Genomic DNA, 24,785 nt, shown 5'->3' on the forward strand with positions numbered 1-24,785 from the left:
AGATGGCTCAATGGTTAAAAACAATGGCCTCTCTTCAAGAGTTCAATTCCCAGTACCCCTATGGCAGTTTACAACTGTTTGTAACTCCAGTTCCAGGGGATCTGACACCCTTATATAGACATGCTTGGAGGTAAAACATCAAAGCACATGAATTAAAAAAAAAAAAAAAAAAAAAAAGAAACAACAACAACTCAATGCATGGAAAGCACTCTTGGGAATAGAATGGGCTAGAAATCCCAGAGTAAAGCTTAAAAGCACAAGGCCAGGAGCCCAATTACCCTCTCCATATGTAGCACCAGACTCTCCCACATGGTAAGCTTTTTTTTGCAAATGCTCTGTTTATCCAATGAAGCTCAGTTGGACAAGGGCCCCCAGTCAGTCTCTCCCAAATGCTTCCTTTTTATGTTTAGCTTCATGAACTTGGCTTCCTGGACCTCTCTGTAGTCTCTATGTCCTGCCACACCTGGTCTATGCAATGAGTTCTGAGCTAGTCTGGACTATAGACTGAGACTGTATCTCAAACAAACAGACAGGTAAGCTAACAAACAAGATAGACAAACAAACTGCTGGGGTTGGGGATATAGCTCAGTACAGTAATCACCCAGAGTGGGCCAGAATGAAGGAGAGAATGAATTAAGGACTTTGGAAGGGAAAGAAGCCACAGCTATCCACCCCAGGATTCAGTTTGCATTCCTCCTGACTTCAACTTCAACTCAACTAATAAAACTAAGATTCCCTGCAGAGGTGACATTGTTTTCCTAGATGCCTACACAAGGATGCTAAGGATGGCCAGCTGTGCTCACTTGTGCCTTGGAATTTGACTGAAGAAGCCCAAGAGATTCTTGAGAGACCTTGTTTCAATGGAATGAGGAGGAATGTAACAGTATGTCACCCTATGCCTTCCTCTGGCCTTGTATGCATAAGAGTATATATATGTATATGTTACACATGCTGTAGATGAACAAGAACTCACACACCAAACCAGCAAAATTTTAAAACAACTGAAAAGTGTGTTATAAAAAAAAAATTGGGACCCAGAGTTGATCCTCTGCCACAGGGCTCCATACCCAAATAGCATTGGGAGAGAGCTAGCCTCCTAGGAGTGCAGACAAGCCTGTGAGCACAGGTAAAACCATCACTGCTGCTCAGAGGAACCCTCCTGGAACCTTCAGGACACAGGAACCTATGAGAAGCCTGGGACAGGAGCCTTCTGGTTTCTATTTGCACCAGTAGCTGATCCTGTGCCACAGCACTACATACACAAATACCACCAGGAGAGAGCTGATCTCCCAGGAGAGCAGACACACCTTCGAGCACAGGTAAGACCACCACTTGTGTTCAAATTCCTGGCCCAAGAGGGACACAGGAACCAAGGAAAATCTGGGGAAAAGATCCTTCTGGTTTCTGTCTGCACCCTAGAGCTGACCTTGTACCACAGCTCTTCATACCCAAATTCCTTTTGGAGATAACTGGTCTCCCTGGAGTACTGACACACAGACTTGCAGGATAGACAAGCCACAGTCAGAGACAGCAAGACCAGCTAACACCAGAGAAAACAAGATGGCGAAAGGCAAGAACAAGAACATAAGCAACAGAAACCAAGTCTACTTGGCATCATCAGAACCCAGTTCTTCCACCACAGTGAGCTCTTGGATACCCTAACACACCAGAAAAGCAATACTCTGATTTAAAATCACATCTCATGATGATGATAGAGGACTTTAAGAAGGACATAAATAACTCCCTTAAAAAAATACAAGAGAACACAGGTAAACAGATAGAAGTCCTTAAAGAAGAAACACAAAAATTCCTTTAAAGAATGACAGGAAAACACAAACAGGTGAAGGAATTGAACAAAACCATTCAGGATCTAAACATGGAAATAGAAACAATAAAGAAATCACAAAAGAGATAGAAAACCTAACAATAAAGAAACAATAAAAGATAGAAATACCCAGGAAAGAGAGAGGAGTCATAGATGCAAGCATCACCAACAGAATACAATAGATAGAAGAGAGAATCTCAGGTGCAGATGATACCATAGAAAACATTGACACAACAGTCAAAGAAAACAAAAATGCAAAAAGCTCCTAAGCCAAAACATCCAGGAAATCCAGGACACAATGAGAAGACCAAACTTAAGGATAATAGGTATAGAAGAGAGTGAAGATTCCTAACTTAAAGGGACAGTAAATATCTTCAACAAAATTATAGAAGAAAACTTCCCTAACCTATAGAAAGAGATGTACATAAACATGCAAGAAGCCTACAGAATTCCAAATAGATTGGACCAGAAAAGAAATTACGTCCGTCACATAATAGTCAAAACACCAAATTCACAAAACAAAGAAAGAATATTAAAAGCAGTAAGGGAAAAAGGTCAAGTAACATATAAAGGCAGACCTATCAGAATTACACCAGACTTCTCACCAGAGACTATGAAAGCTAGAAGATCTTGGGTAGATCTCATACACCCTCAGAGAACATAAATGCCAGCCCAGACTACTATACCCAGCAAAACACTCAATTACCATAAATGGAGAAACCAAGATATTCCATGACAAAACCAAATTTATACACTATCTTTCTACAAATCCAGCCCTACAAAGGTTAATAGATGGAAAACACCAACACAAGGAGGGAAAATACACCCTAGAAAAAGCAAGAAAGTAATCTTCTTTCAACAAACCCAAAAGAAGATAGCCACACAAACATTAAAATAACATAAAAAAAAATAACAGGGAAGCAACAATCACTATTCCTTAATATCTCTTAACATCAATGGACTCAATTCCCCAATAAAAAGACATAGACTAACAGACTGTATATGTAAACAAGACCCAGCATTTTGCTACATACAGGAAACACATCTCAGTGTCAAAGACAAACACTACCTTAGAGTAAAGGGCTGGAAAACAATTTTCCAAGCAAATGGTCCCAAGAAACAAGCTGGAGTAGCCATTCTAATATCGGATAAAATCGACTTTCAACCAAAAGTCATCAAAAAAGATAAGGAAGGACACTTCATACTCATCGAAGGAAAAATCTACCAAGAAGAACTCTCAATTCTGAACATCTATGCTCCAAATACAAGGGCACCTACATTCATAAAAGAAACTTTACTAAAGTGAAAAGCACACATTGCATCTCACACAATAACAGTGGGAGACTTCAACACCCCACTCTCATCAATGGACAGATCATGGAAACACAAACTAAACAGAGACACAGTAAAACTATCAGAAGTTATGGACCATATGGATTTAACAGATATTAATAGAACATTTCATTCTAAGTCAAAATAATATACCTTTTTTCTTAGCACCTCATGGTACCATCTCCAAAATTTACCATATCAGACCTCAACAGAAGATTGAAATAATCCCATGCCTCCTAGCAGATCAGTATGGATTAAGGCTGGTCTTCAATAGCAATAAAAACCACAGAAAGTCCACATACACAAGGAAACTTACCAATGCTCTACTTAATTAACTTGGTCAAGGAAGATATAAAGTAATTAAAGACTTTTTAGAATTTAATGAAAATGAAGGTACAACATACCCAAACTTAGGGGCCACAATGAAAGCAGTGCTAAGAGGAAAACTCATAGCTTTGAGTGCCTCCAAAAGGAAACTTGAGAGAGCATACATTCGCAACCTTACAGCACACCTGAAACCTCTAGAACAAAAAGAAGGAAATACACCCAAGAGGAGTAGATGACAGAAAATAATCAAACTCAGGGCTGAAATCAACCAAGTAGAAACAAAAAGAACGATACAAAGGATCAACAAAACCAAGAGCTGGTTCTTTGAGAAAATTAACAAGATAGAGAAACCCTTAGCAAGACTAACCAGATGGCACAGAGACAGTATCCAAATTAACAAAATCAGAAATGAAAAGGGAGATGTAACAACAGAAACTGAGGAAATTAAAAAATCATCAGATCCTACCACAAAAGCCTATACTCAACACAACTGGAAAATCTGAATGAAATGGACAATTTTCTAGACAGATACCAAATACCAAAGTTAAATTAAGATCAGACTATCTAAACAGTCCTGTAACCCCTAGAGAAATAGAAGCAGTCATTAAAAGTTTCCCAACCAAAAAAAAAAAAAAAAGCCTAGGACCAGATGGCTTTAGTGTAGAATTCTATCAGACCTTCAAAGAAGACCTAATATCAATACTCTTTAAACTATTCCACAAAATAGAAACAGAAGGAACACTACCTAGTTTGTTCTATGAAGCCACAGTTATGCCGATACCAAAACCTCACAAAGACCCAACAAAGAGGCAGAACATCAGACAATTCCCCTCATGAATATCAATGCAAAAATACTCAATAAAATTCTCTCAAACCGAATCCAAGAACACATCAAAACAATCACTAACTATGATCACTCAGGCTTCATCCCAGGGATGCAGAGTTGGTTCAGTATACGGAAATCCATAATTGTAATCCACTACATAACAAAGAAAAAGCGCACATGATTATTTCATTAGATGAAATGCATTAGATTGCAAAAGCATTTGACAAAATTCAACATCCTTTCATGTTAAAAGTCTTGGATAGATCAGGAATTCAAGGCCTATACCTAAACATAGTGAAAGCAATATACAGCAAACCAGTAGCCAACATCAAACTAAGTAGAGAGAAACTTGAAGCAATCCCACTAAAATCAGGGACTAGACAAGGCTGCCTTCTGTCTCCCTATCTATTCAATATAGTACTTGAAGTTCTAACTAGAGCAATTAGACAACAAAAGGAGGTCAAAGGGATACAAATTGGAAAGGAAGAAGTCAAAATATCACTGTTTGCGGATGATATGATAGTATACTTAAATGACCCCAAAAACTCCACCAGAGAACTACTACAGCTGATAAACAGCTTCTGCAAAGTAGTAGCTAGATATAAAGTTAACTCATATACAAATCTGTAGCCTCCCTATACTCAAAGGATAAACAGGCTGAGAAAGAAATTAGGGAAACGACACCCTTCACAATAGTCACAAACAATATAAAGTATCTTGGTGTGACTCTAGCCAAACAAGTGAAAGATCTGTATGACAAAAACTTCAAGTCTTGAAGAAAGAAGTCGAAGAAGACCTCAGAAGATGGAAAGATCTCCCAGGATCATGGATTGGCAGGATTAATATAGTAAAAATGGTCATCTTGCCAAAAGCAATCTACAGATTCAATGCAATTCAACTCATTTGTTCATAGAGTTAGAAAGACCAATTCTTAAATTCATCTGGAATAGCAAAAAAAAATCCAGGATAGCAAAAACTATTCTCAACAATAAAAGAACTTCTGGGGGAATTAGCATTCCTGACCTCAAGCTGTACTACAAAGAAAGAAACTGTGTTAAAAACTGCATGCTATTGGTACAGTGACAGGCAGGTAGATCAATGGAATAGAATTGAAATCCCAAAAATGAACCCACACACCTACAATCACTTGATCTTTGACAAAGGAGCTAAAACCATACAGTGGGAAAAAAACAGCATTTTCAACCAACGGTGCTCGTTCAACTGGTGATCAACATGGAGAAGAACGCAAATTGATTCATTCTTATCTCCCCGTACAAAACTCAAGTCCAAGTGAATCAAGGACCTCCACATTAAACCAGATACACTGAATCTAATAGAAGAGAAAGTGGGGAAAATTCTAAAACACCTGGGTACAGGGGAAAAGTTCCTGAACAGAACACCAATGGCTTATGCTCTAAGATCAAGAATTGACAAATGGAACCTCATAAGATTACAAAGCCTCTGTAAGGCAAAGGACACTGTCAATAGGACAAAACGGTAACCAACAGACTGGGAAAAGATCTTTACCAGTCCTACATATGATAGAGGGCTAATATCTAATATATACAAAGAACTCAAGAAGTTAGACTCCAGAGAACCAAATAACTCTATTAAAAAGTGGGGAACAGAGATAAACAGAGAATTCTCAAATGAGGAAACTTGAAGTGCTGAGAAGCACCAAAAGAAATGTTCAACATCCTTAGTCATCAGGGAAATGCAAATCAAAACAACCCTGAGATTTCACCTCACACCTGTCAGAATGGTTAAGATGAAAAACTCACATGACAGCAGATGGTGGCTAAGATGTGAAGAAAGAGGAATTCTTCTCCATTGTTGGTGGGATTGCAGAGAGGTACAACCACTCTGGAAATCAATCTTGGCGGTTCCTCAGAAAATTGGACATAGTATTACCTGAGGACCCAGCTATACCACTCCTGGGCATATACCCAAAAGATTCTCTAATATATAACAAGGACATATGCTCCACTATGTTCATAGCAGCCTTATTTATAATAGCCAGAAGCTGGAAAGAACCCAGATGTCCCTCAACAGAGGAATGGTTACAGAAAATGTGGTACATTTACACAATGGAGTACTACTCAGCTATTACAAACAAGGAATTCATGAAATTCTTGGACAAATGGATGGATCTGGAGGATATCATCCTAAGTGAGGTAACCCAATCACAAAAGCACACACATCGTATGCACTCACTGATAAATGGATATTAGCCCCAAAGCTTGGACTATCCTAGATACAATTCACAGACCACATGAAGCTCAAGAAGAAGGAAGACCAAATTTTGGGTGCTTCGGGCCTTCTTAGAAAGGGGATCAGAATACTCACTGGAGCAAATATGGAGACAAAGTGCAGAGAAGAGACTGAAGGAAAGGCCATCCAGAGACTGTCCCACCTGGGGATTCATTCCAGATACAGTCACCAAACTCCAACACTATTTTGGATGCTGAGAAATGCTTGCTGAAAGGAGATTGATATAGCTGTCTCCTGAGAGGCCCTGCCAGAGCCTTACAAATACAGAGTAGGATGCTGGCAGCCAACCATTCCACTGAGTGCAGGGTCCCCAATGGAGGAGTCAGAGAAAGAACTGAAGGAGCTGAAGGGGTTTGCAACTCCCTAGGAAGAAACTAGACACCCCCCCCCCCCAGAGCTCCCAGGGACTAAACCACTAACCAAGTAGTACACATGGCTCCAGCTGCACATGTAGCAGAGGATGGCCTTGTCAGGCATCAATGGGAGGAGAGGTCCTTGGTCCTATGAAGGCTCAATAGATGCCCCAGTTAGTGGAATCGAGGGCTGAGAGGTAGGAGTGGGTGGGTGGGTGGGTGGAGGAACACCCTCATAGAAGCAGGGGGAGGAGGATGGAATAGGGAGTTTCTGAGGTGGGGGGAACCAGGTAAGGGGATAACACTTGAAATGTAAATAAATTAAAAAAAAATAAATACATTTTAAAAATACATTATAAAAGAAAAAAAATGGTATGATGAGGGGAGTGGATCCTGGGCACCTCCAGCTGTCTGTGTTGCAGCACAAAAGAGCAGAGTGTAGCTGAAGAGAGCCCTTAGCAGAGTGTTGGTGAGGAGAGCCGCTAGCTACTTGTGTGTTGGTGCTGACGGCATCTTGCCCAGGTGGCACAAGGGCTCTCCTGTGTCTTTCCTCTTACTTTCTCAGGGTTCTGTGTCAGGAGCACAAAGGTCCATGCACCCACAGATCAGTAGGGAAACCAGGAATGTTAAACACACAGGGGCCTCTTCTCAATGGAGGAGATAAAATACCCGTTTTTCTGCCCTGAAGCCTGTGAGTAGACTTTGTTAATGACCTGGTGACCTCTTTGCTGACTTTAGAGGCAGGCCTCACCCACATTTATCTCAGACTCTCCCCTCCCTAGACCATCACCTATGCTTAGGGGAGATGCCAAATGTATTTTATGACCTGCTGACCTCTATGCTATCAATCATAGACCAGACTAGATACTAGGCCTCAAATTTAGAGGTTAGATTACAGCAGCTTATTTATTCATAGGTAGCAATAAACAAGTAAATGGCGAATGGGATCACATTTGTATACACACGCGCGCACACACACACACACACACACACACACACACACCCTCCGGTCTGGCCGATGTCATAGCCTGGCTCAATGGTGGTGCATCAGGTAAGGCTCTCGACATCTCCTTCTGCTTTTCAGGTCCCGCTGGAGCTCCAGCTTGTCTTGTCCAGTGGCAGGCGTCTGGGTTGTCTCTCAGCATGACAGTATCTCTGTTGGACTCCCAGAATGAGTAAGTTGCTGTGACCAGACTGGGGTTTTCAAGCTAATTTCAGCCAATCATAATTAAGGCGTCCACACATTACTTCATCAAGCTGCCTTTTCTCCTACCTTATCACACACACACACACACACACACACACACACACACACACACACACACACACACATTCTATGGCTTGGTTTCCATGGTTACATGGGGCCGTGGCAGCGGCAGCATGGGGCTGGAGCTCAGTGGGCAGTTTTGCATTTCCAGTGCCCGAAAGGTGCCTTCAGGGGCCGTGTGCTCCTTACACTAGAGAACATACCTTTCTGTTTACATGTACTTTGTAAAGGGGTTTCAATGTAGTCAAACCTTAAGCTTTATTGTGCACCTGGAATTACACTGATTGGACTGATTGTTGCCTGGAAACCTTTTCCCAAATTGTACTGTGTTTTAAATATGCTGACAATGAGCCGCCTGGCATTAGACTCCCCTAAGTCTGATCCAAATCGATGAAGTCAGTCTGAACTGGACTTTCTTTTGTTTTAAAAATTATATTAAATTCTTAAAAACGTATTCATTTTACATCCTGCTCATTGCCCCCCTCTCAGGCACCCCCTCCCACAATCCTTCCCCCTCCTCTCCCCTTCTCCTCTGAGTGAATGGGGACTCCCCTGGATATCTCCCCACCCTGGCACTTCAAGTCTCTGTGGGGCTAGGCACTTCCTCTCCCACTGAGGACAGACAAGGTGGCCCAGCTAGAAGAACATATCCCACATACAGGGTATGCCACCGTGCTGGCTATTCTGGACCCACATGCTCGGGACCAAGCTGCACATCCGCTATGAGCAAGGAGGCCTAGGTTCAGCCTCGTGTATTGAACTGGGTTTTCATTCTTGTTTCTTCTCAGATCATCACCTGCACGGACACCTACAGGGTCCCCTTCAGTCCTGAAGCTGGGCACTTTTGATACCCTAGCTACTTGTTCTAGTGTAGCGTAACTCAGCCTTTGGGTCTTGACTCCCAAAGACCATCGGAAAATACAGATATATACATTAAGATTCATAACAGTAGCAAAATTACAGTTATGAGGTAGCAATGAAAACAATGTTATGAGTGGGGTCACCACAACATGAGGAACTGTACTAAAAGGTCACAGCATTAGGAAGGCTGAGAACCACTGCACTGGCGTGTGAGGGCACTGGATTCCTCCTTAGTGCTGGAAATAAGAGATGACTCTGCTGTCATCTGCAGCAGAGTGGATGAATCTAAAGGACATAGTATTTAGTAGGGTAAGCCAGGCACAGACACAACATGTGACTTCATTCAGTCATAGTCATTCTCCTGCCTCTGTGCCTGAGAACCACTCATTCGTGAAACCTAAAACAAACAACTCCACTGAACTAGAGATGACCAGATGCTAGAACGGTATTAAGATGGAAGAATGGATGGAAGATTACAGATAGAAGAAGTTAAATCTCCTGCTGCACAGATGGGCAACTATAGGTAGCAATTTTGAATCATTTACTTCAAAGAGTTAGAAGAGAAACTTTCCCCTTTGTTTCAATTTATAAAAATGTATTGTGTGTGTATGCTTGCACATAAGTGTCTTTTTTTTTCCCCCCGAGACAGGATTTCTCTGTGTAGCCCTGGCTGTCTTGGAACTCACTCTGTAGACCAGGCTGGCCGTGAACTCAGAAATCCGCTTGCCTCTGCCTCCCGAGTGCTGGGATTAAAAGCATGTACCACCACTGCCAAGCCATACGTGTCTTTATGCATGTGGGTACACGTGTCACAGTGAGAACATGTGTGGGTTACAAAACAACCCGTGGGACTTAGCTCTCCCCGTCTATCACATGGACTGCAGACGCAAAGCTGGTTGTCAGGCTTGTCAGCCATTCTGATGGCCCAGAAGAGGACTTTGAATGCGCTCACAGAGAGAAATGAGAAATGTTCAAGGTGACTCACCTGTCCACTTTGATTTGATGATCATTACAATACACACACAAAACAGCACGCCATGTCTCACATGTGTGGATGAGCATCATGCATCAACTGAAAACAAAATAGCACTGGTGGAGGGAGTGGCTCAGTGGGCAAGAACACTTGCTGTGCAAACATGAGGACAGGAGTTCAAATCCCCAGCACACATGCAAAAACCTGGGCACAGCTGCACACATACATGTAACCACAGTGCTGTGGAGGGTGGAGGCAGGAGGACTACTGGGGCCTGGTGGGCTTCAGCAGAGCTCCAGGGTCAGTGAGAGACTCTGTCTCAAGGGAGTAGGGCACAGAGTGGTAGTTCTGGGCACCTGATACCCACCTTTAGTCTCTGGCTGGTCCTTATGTTGCTGTCATTATTACTTGTTCTCACTTTGACTTTGTAAGGGTCCATGATTTGCTGAAGAGTGATACCCCAGACTCAAACAGTATGTAAATGCAAAGTGTTTATTCTACAGAACTCCAGCATGCTTGGATCGCCTCTTACCAAGACAGGGAGACAACCAAGTGAACTCGCAGGCCTGACATAAAGCTCATTAGGGGATTCTGGGGTAGGTGACCTTTATCTTGTTCCATCTCTAGGGACATTGCATTGATGGGGCATGGGGGCTAGAAACTGTTGCTGAGAACATAGCTGAGGAAGTCTGGAAACTGCTGCTGACCCACTGTCCCTGCCTCCGGCCAGGTGGTGGGGCAGCTTCTGAGGCCTGGACTTGCCCAGCTCTGGGAAACAGAGATTTAGGCCTCCTCTCCTTAACTGCCAATTTGAAGCCTGTCATGCAATCAGCCTATCTCATCCCTCTCATCTGGCACCAATTATTACTGGAAAAGTTTTGTTTTTCCTTTTTTAACATGTTTGTGTTTTTCTCCTGTGGGAAACTCTGCACCTAGCATCATTAAAGGAGTTGTAAAGAAACAAACCACAGTTCACTTCTGAAACCTTGTCCCCACACAATGAAAGCCCAGGAGGAGATGAAAGGGCTCCTCTTTGAGGCCAGGCTCTTACATCCTTTAAAAGGGCTACATTATGAATGATCAGAGGGGAGAAAATGGCTGGGGGAGGGGTGCCTGCTGGCTCCCTTTCCAGATGGGGCCTTTTATTAATTTACATGCTGTTCTGCAGGCACTTAGAGCTGGGGCAATGAGGGCCACACTTTCCTAGGCAGAGATGGAACAGTTTATGAGTGGGGTCATTGGGCTAATGGTAGAACTCACTCAGCATAGTGTTTGTATGTGCAAGACTGGATACATACACAGTGAAAACTGCTGATGTGTTGGACATCCACCATGTATGGTGGCCTTTCTAAAGAAATGTCCCTTTAGAACCATTGACTAGGGACATATTCTGGCAAAAGGAACTTTGCAGATATAATGAAATTAAGGATCTTGGGGGTGGTAAGATAGATGGCTCAGCCAGAAAATGTCTGCGATGCTAGACATCAGATTGAGTTCTGGACCCTCTCTCACCATTAGTCCTCTGACTTCAGCATGAATGATGTGGCATGCACCTGTACTCACATACACGCACACACACACACACATACACACACACACACACACACACACACCATTTAACTTTAAAAATGAAACACTAGATTAGAAGTTTAAGAAAGGATCTTGAGATGAGAGCATCTGGGTTATCTGGGCAGGAGCTGAGTCCAACGACTGCTGTCTTTACAGGAAGAAGAGATGGCGAGGAGCCAGTCACATGACAGTGGGTGCAGAGGTGTTTTCAAACCAATGAAGGCCATGGACTGTGGAGGAGCCCAGAAGATGGGAGACATATCTGTAACAGAACCTGGAAGGGAAGTTCCTGCCAGAGGAACCACTGCCAACTTGATTTCAGCCTTCTGACTTCAGACTGTGAGGGAATACATTCGAGCCATTCTGGTAGTTTGTGATAGCATCTTCAGGAAGTTAATATGGCATACCTTTTGGGTGGTATAGTTTTTCTTTAAACCTGCATCTTGTTCTAACAGGGCAGGGGAGGCCCTCAATATTTAATTGTGTTGATTGGATTAAGGGACAATGTAAGTTGTTATTGGACTAAGCGGCACTGTATTGAATGTATCTGTCAGGGACTTTTCCAGAGAGGATAAACTGAGAAGTCAAGATGTTCTCTGGATGTGGGCTGCACCATCCCATGGTCTTGGGTCCCAGACTGAACGAAAAGCAAAATGGAGAAAGCTGATCATGTACCCGCATTTCCCCTTCTCTGCAACCTGATCAGCCAAGACGTTAGCAGGCAGCTCGTTGTCACCATGGACAGAGCCTGGTCCGGGCCTGGTCCCACCACCCGCCTCACCTGCCACAGTGGACTGCGGATTGTGACCCGGGAGCTAAACCTTTCTCCTCCATCTTTTACTTTATCCTCCTGTTTTTTTCTTCCCCCCTCTGCGCTTTCCTTTTCCCTCACATTTAGTCATGCTGGCTGGAATAAATAGCAAGATAGAAACAAAGTATAGTGTTGGACCTTGAGAAATAGCCCAGCAGGAAGAGCTTATAGTCACAGGACAGCCAGGACTGACTCTGTCCTCGTTTCTCTTTGATGGTGCAGTTAGGGCAGTAACTTGGAGACAGAGGGGCTGAAAGGGATGGAAGACCCGGATTTCTGCTTCAGGCCCCACTGACACCCCATTAGGAAGCTCAGATCCTCTGAGAGGTGTTTTCTACTCTGGAAAAGAAACAAAGAGGAAAGAAGCCTGCATCCATGTTCCCAGTTGGGAGCAAGCGAGGTGACGCACATGTAGACATTTTGTAAATGGGAAATACCTCAAGGATGCTGATGGCTGCTATTAGGCTCCATTATGTGAAATGGCTGGCATTACACCATTTTCAACAACAAAAATAGCAATTTTAATATGCGCTATATCCTTTGACCCACAGGGAATGTTTCAAAACCCTCACTGGGTGCTGGAATTGGTGACCACATCAAACCCTACATAGATTATGACTTTTTTTTTTTTTCTTAGCAAAGGTGCCCATCTAGGATAGTTTTCAATTTATGAATTTTACACTTTGGTGATTAACAGAAAGTTATTTAAAATGTACGAGCTGTGTATTTCTGAGATTCTCCATTTAATATATTTAAACATTTATTTTATTTTTAATGGGTTTGTGTATATGTGTGATTGTATGTATGCACATGAGTGCAGATACTCTTGGAGGCCAGAAGAAGGTGTTAGATCCCTTGCACATGGTAGTGGGGAGTTTCTAAGATGTTCTGAGCTGCCTGGCATGGGTTCTGGGACGCTAACTCTGGTCCTCTGGAAGAGCACCAAGTGTTGTTATCCACTGAGCCATCTCTCCAGCCCCTTATTTAGTATTTCCGGGCTGAAGGTGCTGCTGGGCGGAAAGGGAGATGAGGTAGCAGAGAAGGCTGGGTTTCAGTTCAGTCCTTGCTGATGCTTTCCCAGGAAGCCATGCATCTGGCTCATCACCATGCAGAAGTTCTCCAAGTGAACCAACAGCATTATCATTGGCAATAATTTTGAAATGGGAAAAATGCAAACAGTAAGTCAAAATCCAGTGTTTCCTCAAGTGGAGGATGTGTGCTGCTGTGGGCACAGAAAAGCACTCACTGTCTGCAGCCCATAAAGCCAACACCAGGCCCTTTGAAAGCTGCAGTAGATCAGCCACCTTCTGTTTCCCCTTGGTCCCCTGATGACGCAAAGCCACCATCCCAACTTGGTGCTCTATGTGTTTGATTATTACTGATTTTCATTTAAAGCAGACAACAAAAACTCGAGGTATCTTAGTGTCTGGGTGTTTATGTATTTATTTTTATAGCAGGATACTTATATCTATCATCTATCTATTAACTGGGATGAAAAATTTTGTTGCAAATGTTATTTATTTAAGAAAAAAAATCAATTTGAGGGAATGGGGATCTAGCTTGGGCAGGAATGCTTGCCTCCCGTCTATGAAGGATTGGGTTCTATTCTTAGCACTTCTAAGATGTGCATCAGGTTGCATTCTACAATCCCAGTATACAGAAGTGGAGGCAGGAGGATCAGAATTCAAGCTCATCCTTGGTCCCATAGAGAGTTCAAGGCTAGCCTGGGATACATGAGATCCTGTCTCAGAGAGAAGGGGGATTTGATGTAAAGAAAAATATTAGGGAAACAACAACAACCCAGATGGTGGAGGGATGTGGATTTTGTGGGGCTCAGGCTACCCTGGAAGTGTGAGCATGCGCATGTACAGTTCATTCAGCCTTACTTTTCCTATCATGGAGGAAGCACATCCTGCGAGGCAAGTCTTAATGAAGGAAGGTAAATCATTTTGAACAGCAAACAGCGGTGCAGAATTAAAATCCCTCAACAATTAAAGGGCAGAGCTGTCATCCGTTACGAAACAGGAGCCGGATCTAATAAAGCGAATGAAGGTTACTCCAGAAAGCGTCAGAACTGTGTCAACAGCTCCAGCCTTAAGCAACATTTTCTCTCATCTCTAGGTAGTCAGTGGCCTGCTGATGACTTTGAACTAAACACATAAGACTCTTCTCATAGCTGAATATCAGACTTAATGAGGGAAACCTTTAGGAAAGAATTGTGTGCTTTGGATTCTTCATTTTTGATATTTGGAATTGGAGATTGAACCTAGGGTTTGGGACATGCTATGTAAATATACCACCACTAAATTACACCTTCCAATACAAAAAAAGCAGAAAGCGAGAAACTCAGTCCTTTTTGGTCTTGAGATATAGTCTTGCTTTAGCTAGCTTTGAACTTACTCTGGAGTCCAGAAAGACCTTGAACTTTTGATCTTCCTGCCTCAGCATCTCTAGTAGCTGGAATGGTAGGCCTTATCCAACAGGCCTGGCTTGTTGGATCCATTTGTAACCAGAGTCAGAATTACATCGTTGTCCTGAGCATGGTCACTGCAGTCTCATTGTCAAGGCAGAAGGGTGAGGAGAGCCTTTTATGGTACAGAGAAATCCAAGTGGTAAATCATTCAGCAGAGAATGATGCTCTCCAAGAAGACAAGATTCATTTGCAAGCCAGGATTTCCCCTATAGCAGACCCACTGGTCCCTAAAAAAACAAACAAAACAAAACAAAATCAGTTATAGGAAAGTTAAAAAACTAAAGCAATGGCTTTAATGGACGGAAGGAAATCAAAAGAAAGGCTATGAGGAAAATATGGGAGCTTGACCAGATCCTGGGTTAAGCAAAGGACAGTTAGCTCAGAGCACATTACCAGGGCCATTGGGAAGATTTTAAAGATATATTTCATTTAATACATTTATTTATTTTTGCTCTTTGAAGGCAGGGTTTACTCTGTGTAGTCCTAGCTGTCCTGGACCTTCCTTTGTTCTTGTGCGCGCTCGACTGGCCAGGAAGAACGACGCTGCAACAGGATCCTTCTGCACACGTTTATTGGGAGAGCTTGATTGTAGAGGCGAAGAGACCCGGAGCCCAGAACTGGTGCTGCTTTTATAGGCCTAGGAGAGGCGTGTCTTACACCCGGATTGGTTATGCACTACGCCTCATTTGCATGTTCCTCATCTGATTGGCTACTCTCTCTCAGTACCTCACAGAGCCTCATTATCATACCTCATTTGCATGTCTCACATCTGATTGGTTACTCTCTCTCAGTACCTTACAGAACCTCATTATCATACCTCATTTGCATGTCTCACATCTGATTGGTTATACTCTCAGTACCTTACAGATCCTCATTATCATGCCCGGGCCAGGCAGTGTCTTTGCAAAAAACTTTACTGCATATGTACACATTGGTTGTTTGTCCAAACTTATGCGTGGTGGCCAGCAGTAGTCGATGCCACTCTGCAACGGCACATGTGGCTCCCCACACTTTGTAGACCAGGCTGACTTTGAACCCAGAGCTCTACCTACCTTTGCCTTATAAATTCTGGAATTAAAGGTATAAACTACCATTCCTGGCTCCTATTTTATTTAAAATTGTGTGTATGTGTGTGTGTATATGTGTGTGTGTGTGTGTGTAGTGTATGTGATTGTATGGCCTGCAGATGCCAGAAGAGGGCACTGGATACCCTAGAACTGGAGTTGTGAGGTGCCTGATGCCTGTGGGTGCTGAACTGAACTGGGGTCTTCTGCAGGAACAGGAGGCACTATTAACTACGGAGGCATTTTTCCAGTTGCTGAGAGATTTTATTTGGACTGTGTATAGGATGGTATCACTGTCTGACTTAAATGTCTTTGGATGTGATCATTGTATTACTGTACCATAGACTATGCTGGAGAAGGTACTGGTTCTTAGGAAACACAGACTGAAGATTTTAGGAATAAAACATGTGATGATGGTACACGTTATTTGAAGATGTTTCAGCAGAAACATGTGCAGACAGAGACAAGCAGATAAGGTAAGGCGCTAAAAGTGGCTGAGCCTAGAGGACAGTAGGTGCCCATCAAGCTTCTCTTAACTTCACCACAGGACAAAGTATTCCAAAGTGAGGAGTTGGCAAACTTCTGCAACTGCATGGGTGGGATAGGCCACACCTGCCACATGGCTTCCTTTGTTTCAATGGGAACCAGAAGCTGGCTAATTACATGTATTAATTAAACTCCACAAGGTCCTGGGTTTAATGCATGATTTCTCTTTATCGTGTCATCTGTAGGAACATGGCTGTCAGAGAAAAACTTGGCTCTGCTTCAGTGGCATGAAGGGGCCACTCTTTGTGTTTGGATTTTTATTTTTGTCCCGGAAGCAGGGCAAGATGTTCCTGTTCTTTCTACTTCTCAAAGATCTCAGGCCACGTCCCCTCTGCACCCAGGCAATACTTGTCAGAATCTCCACATACAGTATATTCCTATTCTGTTGCCCATGGAAAACATAACTAATCAATTTCAACACAATGCTCCAGGGGATCATTACTAATCAACTACAGAGCAGCAGCTGGTGGACATCTGGACAGTACTTTCTCCTCACTCCTAAGAAGTCTCAAGCAAAACAAGAATAAACATGGGTTGCTTTAAGCCTTGTACAAATGATGTTCTCTTTCTCAATTGTGAGTCTGTAGCCAATAACAGCATGTCTAAAGTGGCTTCCTTACCCTTTATAGTCAGTGGGAACATGGACCATGGACATCCAGTTGGTTCCTGGTGTCAGCATCTGCCTCTGACCTCAGCATGGCCTTTTGTGGCAGTACAGACCACAGACATCAACCCAGCTCTCTGCTGCTGCAAAGGCCTTGGACACCAGCACAGACTCCACTGATGGCATAGTCCCCAGACATTAACATGGGTTCAGGCTGAAGCACAGACCACAGACATTCCAATAGCCTTTAGTGGGTCACCCGGGCCACAGACATCAACACAGACCCTGACTGTGGAAAGACTATGGACCCAGACATGGCCCTTGTCGGCAGCTGGGAGTGGGCATCACTGTGGCTTCATGGAACAGTGCAGGCCACTCAGATCAATATGGTCCCAGGCAGCAGCACAGCCCACTGGTACCAACATAGCCTCAGGTGGCAGAATAGATCATGGGCATGCATCTGCATGGGCCTTGGTGGTAGACTGGGTCACACATATCAACACAGATATGGCCCTGGTTGGTAGCAGAACCCGGACATCATGATAACCTCAGATGGTAGCACAGGTCACTCACATCAATATGGCGCCCAGTGGCAGCACAGCTCACTCAGGGCTCCACTCCTCCATCTTTCCCACCTCCCCATTGAATTTTCGTTTGGTGTAATGACATTGGAAACTGTAGTGGGTCAAACAATATCACCCCTCCCCCACTTTTTTACCCAGATAGTTTTGCATGCAGATATTCATTGCATTCATTGTCGTTGGACTGGTTTAAGATTTCTGGTCTCTGAAGCACCATAAATCCTACACCATTGCTGAGACTTCTCTCAGACATCCTGCGGTTGCCCAGAGTCGGGGGTTGGGGGTAAATGTTGCATCTAGGCCGTGTTAGCATTCTGTCTAAGTTCTGCCCCACAGTTACTTGGCAATAGCCAGGTAGGCCTGACCCACTCTAAAAGGGGCGTTTTGCCTCCATCCTCAGGTCTCTTGCCTTCTTTCTCCTGCTCTGTCCTCTTGCCCCTTCCCCGGCTCTCTCCATTTCCTTCCCCCCTCCTCCCCACGTGGTCATGGCCGGCCTCTACTCCTCTACTTCTCTACTCTCTCTCTCTCTCTCTGCCTTTCTCTGCCTCTTCTGCCCTCTTAACATCCCTCCCCATGGCCTGAATAAACTCTAGTCTATACTATACCTGGAGAGTGGGGTGGGAGTGGGTGGGTGGGGGAGGGGAGGGATGCCTTAGCATGGGCTCGAGGAGGCACCCCCTTTCCCATACCTCACCACATCTCCATAGGACATACCCCCTCCTCTCTTTATCTTTTTATAAACACACCAGGCATGGCTTCCCGGGGGCAGGTTCTTTGTGAGCTCCTGGCTGCCGTACACCTCTGTGCCCTCAGTGTCTGTCACTCTGAGGCTCTTGCCAGGCTCGACCTTTGTGCTTGTAGCCTGTGGGCAGCTTTGCTACCAGGTACTCTCTGTCTCTCAGTGGGGTGACCAGCACAAGCTGTGGTTGTGGTGCCTCAAAGCCAGGAAACGAGTCGAGGGGCCCAGGGCCACCCCACTCAGCGATGACCTGTTTCTGCATGAGTTCCAGGGGCCTCACATCTCCCTGTTATCCGTGCCTTCAGCCCCACTGCTCATCAGTGCTTGAAGCCTGCTGGCTGAGACTTGGCAGCGAAGGGTATGGACATTCTCCCTGCACGTCTCACTTCCCCTACTCTTCTTTCTGATTTTGTGATTCCACATTTTAAAAGCATCGTCCCCTAAGGTGGCTATACCTTTTCTTCTTAGTTGTTCTCGAGCTATTGCAGGCCCTGCAGATTCCTCTATTACCACATCACTCCTCAGAGGCTCCATTGGTCTCAGTCTCTGTAGTGCTCTGAGGTGGGTGCCAGTGGCCACTGCCATCTTTCTTAACTCCTTTAAAGATTTATTTTTCTTTCGTTATGTGTATGTGTGCTGGAGGAGGACAGAGGCTTTGGATCCTCTGGAGATGCAGTTGCTGGTGCTGGGATGGATGCTGTCATGGATGCTGGGAAGCAAACTTGGGTCCTCTGTAGAAGCAGTGTGAGTTCTTAAGGGCTGTATCATTTCTTCAGCCCCCTTTAACATGGGTTTTGGAGAATCCATGTCAGGCCCTCATGCTCACAAGACCAGCACTTTACCACTTAAGATTTCCCTTAAGCATTTTTGTGGGACCTCACAGCTGTCCCTTTGTACTCAGGGGGAAGTTGGCTTTGCATCTGGTGCCTGTTGCTGCTCCTGTGGGTGTGGCCACTACACTGATGGGAGCTAATTCCTTCCAATGATGGCTCTTGTCTGTTAGGGCTTTAGAGATTCTTCTTATCTTCCTTTCAGGACTTGAAGATAATGCTGCTGAGGCACATCTTACAACTCATAGACTGTCCCCATTTCTGTCCTTTATTCTTTCCTTTATGAACCCAGAGAAGATGAGGGGTTCAATAGCCATGCTCACAGCATCTGGAAGGCCAAAGCATCTGTCATGTTGAGAAAGAAAAAAGCTGTTCTGGGGCTTGGGAGATAGCTCAATGTTTCAGAGCACTTAGTGCTCTTGGAGATGATCCAAGTTTGGTTCCCAGCACCCATATGGTACTGCCTGTAACTCCAGCTCCAGGGGATCTGTCATCTCCTATGCTTCAAGGACAATTGCTCTCAAATACACACACCCACACTGCCACCTGCATAATTAAAACCAAATCTTTAAAAATAACCCCCTGTTACCAGCATCCTGAGGTGGTCTGGTGCTGACAGGCAAATCTTGCTGTTGGCAAGATTTGGTCTAGAACACAGTTTCGCCAGTCATCAGCACCAGGCAGGATACTCTGTAGTCCTAAAGACTAAGACAAGATTTTGTGTGTCTGTTATCATTGCTGCCCTGAGTCAGAGAAGCTGTGGGCGACCTTGGTCCTGAGACAGGTTCCACCAACATCCTCTCACAGAAGCAGAGGATGGTTCAGGAAGTGCACGAGATGCACAAGGCTCCGGAGACTCTCCTCTGCCTAAGGACACATTGCAGTCAACAATGGTTGGCGGGCGGGGTGGGGTGGGGGAGGATGCTCCCTGGTGGTGTTGCTGCCCATGCACTTTGTGGGTTCTTTTAGTGGCTTCAGAGGAACGCATGGGCTCCCCAAGCCGTACTTGAGTGGGATAGTTCCTTTGAACTATTCTAGCTCTTGCTATTTTGGGGTGAATAGAAACAATCCACAACACAAGAGCACCCATATTTATATCTGATCACAAACAAAACACAGACATCATCTTAGTCACAAGTGATCATGTTCTTATCTGTCCCAGCTTTGGGCACTCAACTCACATGTGGATTTATCAATGGCAGTCATAGCCCAGTTCTCAGCGTCTTTATCCCTTGATAAAATTTACGGAGAAACCCACTCACAGAATCAGTTACAATGCAGAGCTTCTTTAAACTCTTCCAAACCACTAAGCACAAGGCAAACCCTACCAGCCCTTTCCGAAACCTCAAGACTCTCCTGCCTCCTTTCTCTTACATAACTGTGTGGCTCAAATACAATATACTTATTCCTCTTGGTTCTGTAGCCTAAGAAATTAAGTTCAGGGTCAAGAATGGATCAGTTCTTAGAGTCTCCCTTCCTTGCTTGTAAGTGGGCGCTTTCTTTCAGTGTTCCGTTGTTTGTCTTTCATTGCCTTAATGCTCACCAATCAGCAAGCTAGTCGCAGGGAGGCCTGGTCCCTCACTTCCTTCTCAGGTCTGAGGTTACAAGCACATGCCAGTAGGCCCGACTGTTCTTTTTCCTTATTAACGTGGGCTCTAGGGCTAGAACTCAGGTCCTGGTACCTGTACAGCAAGCACCTTATCAACTGAGCCATCTCCCTTGCCCTTGTCTAAGATCTTCTTTAACCATTTACTGCAACCTGACAAGGCTGTGTGGACCACACTCATGACTCAACTTCTTGTGGATGAAAAATGTTTGGAATGATAATTGCATCTGCACCACGTGTGTGTAGATATTTTTCTCATTCGCATTCCTAAATAGTGTAATGATGGCTTACACAGCTTTTGTATTTCATTAGGTCTTATAAGTAATCCTCGGGTAATTTAAAGTAGAAAGGAGGATGTGTGTGTAGGCTACATAGTAACATGACAGCATTTTATTTTATTGCATTTTGGAGATGAGGTCCCATGCAGCCGATACCTTGAACCCCTGATTCTCCTGTCCTAATGCCCTTAGCACTGGATTGCAGGTGTGTGCACGACCACAGCATCTTATATATGGATTTGAATGATCACTGATTTTAGTATCATCAGAGAATTGATGGGACTCACATGGATGAGAAGAGGGTAGGGGCAGAGAAGAGAAGGGGGAGGGAAGAGAAGGGGAATAGAGAGATGTGTGTTTGGAGTGCTTTAAAATAAGTTTATTTTGTTTTAATTAGTTATCTTTGTGTGTATGTGTGTCTCTTTGTTCACACGAGTCAGTTGCCCTGTGTTGGAAAGAGTTAGATCCCTGGAGTTGGAGTTAGATCAGGTTAGGAGGCATCTGCTATGGGTGTTGGGACCTGAACTTCAGTCTTCTGTAAGAGCAGCAAGCTCTTAACGCCTGAGCCATCTCTCTGGCTGGTGGAATGTCTTATAAAGGCAAAAATCCTATCATCAAGGCTCCGTCCTCACAATCATTACTTTCAGAGGTTCTGCCTCCAAATATCACCAGAGTGGGCAGTAAGGACTCAGATTTTGTGGTTACACAAACATGCTCTCTTTAACAGGGACATTTATAAAACACGTTTACCAAAAATCTGACCCATTTCTGTCTGGTGAGATGGAGCGTTGACACTAAGAAGTTCTCTGCACAGTGTTATTGGGAGGTATATGTTTGGAATAGTGTTTGGGAGTACAGAAAGTACTATCTTGATACTATAGTACAAATATAAGAGATTTAAGGATCTATGACTGTGCTTCACTAAGTCCCATTTGTGTCTAGTCTCTGTTGTTCCAACGTCAAAGTGGTGGCCATCCTTAGAGGTCACGGTGGAAAGAACCAGGCGTCATCCTGGCCCATGAATGGAAGCAGAGATGTGCCTAGGACTTGTTTTACAACTGTCAAATGGCTGGAATCTGCAGAAGGCACTGAGCTTGGAGGGTGTCACCAAGAGGTTCCCTTTCCTTGTTTTCCTCTGGCCACACCTGCAGCAGACAGGGAAGGAGGCACTGTAGCCTTTTGAGGAATAAGGGGTGGGGGGATGCAGCACAGAAGGGAGCGGCCCAGAGCACCCACGTTGATTGCTTTCTGCTTTATCCCTCACGCACACCTCCTTATCTCAGTCCCCAAGGCTGGGCCACTTCTACAGCAGCAAGCATCCCTGAGGGGCTGTCATCCTTTCTGAGTTGATTGCACTCAGAGATAAGCCACTCACGCAGGGATAGGGGAGTCGTGAAATTCTCTGCTGCTGTAACAGCACCACATGGAGGTTGGAGGCAGAGCTCATTTGGTAGAGTGCTCACCTTGCATACACAAAGCTCTGGGTCAGATTTTCACCATCTCAGTAATCAGGTTTAGTGCTACACACCTGTAATACCAGTACTCAGGAGGATCAGAAACATCCTTGGGTACTTTGTGAGTTCAAGGCCAGCCTGGGCTAACGAGATCTTGTCTTTAAAAAAACACACAAAAAACCAAAAGCACCATGTATAAGAACATCTGAATTTTTTTCCCATTTTTTATTAGGTATTTAGCTCATTTAGAACATCTGAATTTTGATGAAAAGTATAAGAAAAAGCCTGTCCTTTCCATGGACCTCTGTAAATGCCAGTTCCCCTGGCAGGAGAATGTGGACACAGCTGGCTTCAGATCTGATTCTCTTGGCCTTGTTTTGAAATAAAAAAACAGAAAACAAAAGCAAAAACAAAAGCAAACCCTTGTCAGAGGAAGCAAGCATTTTTGGAGCATTAAAAAGGCAAAAAAGCGAACTTTTTTTTTTCATTCTTGGTTATTACATGTCAGGTCTTCATATGTATTGAGATAGATCTGTAGCATTGGCTGCCCTGAAACTCACTATGTAGCCCATATTGGCTGCAGATCGATCTGCCTGCCTCTGCCTCCTGAGTGCTGGGATTAATGGCCAGTGCCACCACACCTGGCTCACATTCTCTTCTTGCCATTGCAGTTAGTGAGGATTTGTATCTGAGATAACTGCTCTTCAGACTACAGTGGCGTCTCTAGATCCTGGGTTTCTGGATGGTTCTTATCTTAGTATCTGTGTACTGTTGCTTACTTGATAATGTCCTTCTCTCTCATCACTTCTCCACTGACCTCTAGTTTTTCTGAGTATATAATAACATAAAGAGACTACAGTCTAGGTGGTAGGAGAGCTCACTGTTCGGGGTAGGTTAGTGCATTGAGCAGGGTTCTCTAGACGATCAGAATGAATATGTGCTATAAAGGAGGATTTATTAGAGAAGCTTATGTGATAAGGGTGGGCAGTCCAACAATGACCAACTTCACTGAAGAGGCTGAGAACTGACTTCTGCCCAGCCACTGCTTCAGTACTGGGAGGCTTGATAAAGTGCTATGTTTCAAAGTCACTTGAATAACTAACTTTTACGAATTAGAAATAAATGTTAGGTAAGGGGATGGAGAGACAGTTCAGCAGTTGAGAGCACTTGCTTATCTTGTAGAAGACCTGGGTTTGGTTCTCAGCACTGACATGGTGGATTACAGCTCTAACTCCAGTTCCGAGGATCTGAAGCCCTCCTCTAGCCTCCATGGGCACCAGGCATGCACATGGTATACACATATACATTCAGGCAAAGACACACTCTACACATAAAAATGAATAAATCTTAAAAATAATTTTCAATTAAAATTATGGTTAGTTTTTAAAATTAAAAACCTAACTAAATGGAATCACCAAACACCAGGCAAGACAAAGCCTCAACTAGACATCTTCTGTCACCAAACAAAACCTCCACTGCCAGGAATGGGTTACATCTAATTGAGTTGTTGGTCAAAGGGGCCCCGTGGAAACCTCCAGACAACCCATGCTATTGCCAAGGATAGTGGTTACTCTCCACCAACTCATCAGTTGGTAGAAGGCCCCCTTGCTGAAGACAACACCTACATATCTCATTGAACACAGAGAAGTCATGCTGGTGTCTACTTAGAGCCTTCATCCCTGCTGACTAGTGTCCGTGGTACTGGGAGGTACTCTGCATGCTATCAGAGGAGAAAGGTGAACAACAACCCAGCTACAAACCTTTGATCTACATGGGTGACTCTCTTGCATGATATGCTGGTGCAATAGTGGTACAAACATTGAGAGAGTAACCAACCACTCTCTGCTTGGATTTAAGGCACTGCCTGAGATGGAGTCCATGTCTCACACTTTTTAGGTGGCCAAGAATCTGAGAGAAGGTAGGTCACGGGCCTAGGGAAAACCAAATACTACTGTAGTAGTTTGTTCCTGGTTCTTCCTCCTAGTCCCATGCTCCCAGAAATGAGACTCATATAGGCTCTTCTCTGAATAGATCATAACTTAAATTAACTCGTTTATTTTAATCTACATTCTGACATGTAACTGGTTACCTGTGCTCTCAGGTACCATGTGTCCTTCTTGTCACATCTTTCCTGGCAAATCTCCCACAGCTTGCTCTATCCCAGAATTCTCTCTGCATCCTGGTTATCCCACCTT

At 44.1% G+C, this 24,785-nt stretch overlaps 1 long non-coding RNA gene across 1 annotated transcript; it reads left to right on the top strand.

Annotated features, from left to right (window-relative positions):
* The first annotated feature begins 7,381 nt into the window (after positions 1-7,381).
* Positions 7,382-15,981, top strand: Gm30371. The gene is made up of 3 exons (XR_001782004.1): positions 7,382-8,109; positions 10,539-10,631; positions 11,761-15,981. It is a non-coding gene; the product is annotated as a predicted gene, 30371 (long non-coding RNA).
* The last annotated feature ends 8,804 nt before the right edge of the window (positions 15,982-24,785 follow it).

This window comes from Mus musculus, chromosome 16 (assembly GCF_000001635.26).
Source record: "Mus musculus strain C57BL/6J chromosome 16, GRCm38.p6 C57BL/6J".
Lineage (NCBI taxonomy): Eukaryota > Metazoa > Chordata > Mammalia > Rodentia > Muridae > Mus > Mus musculus.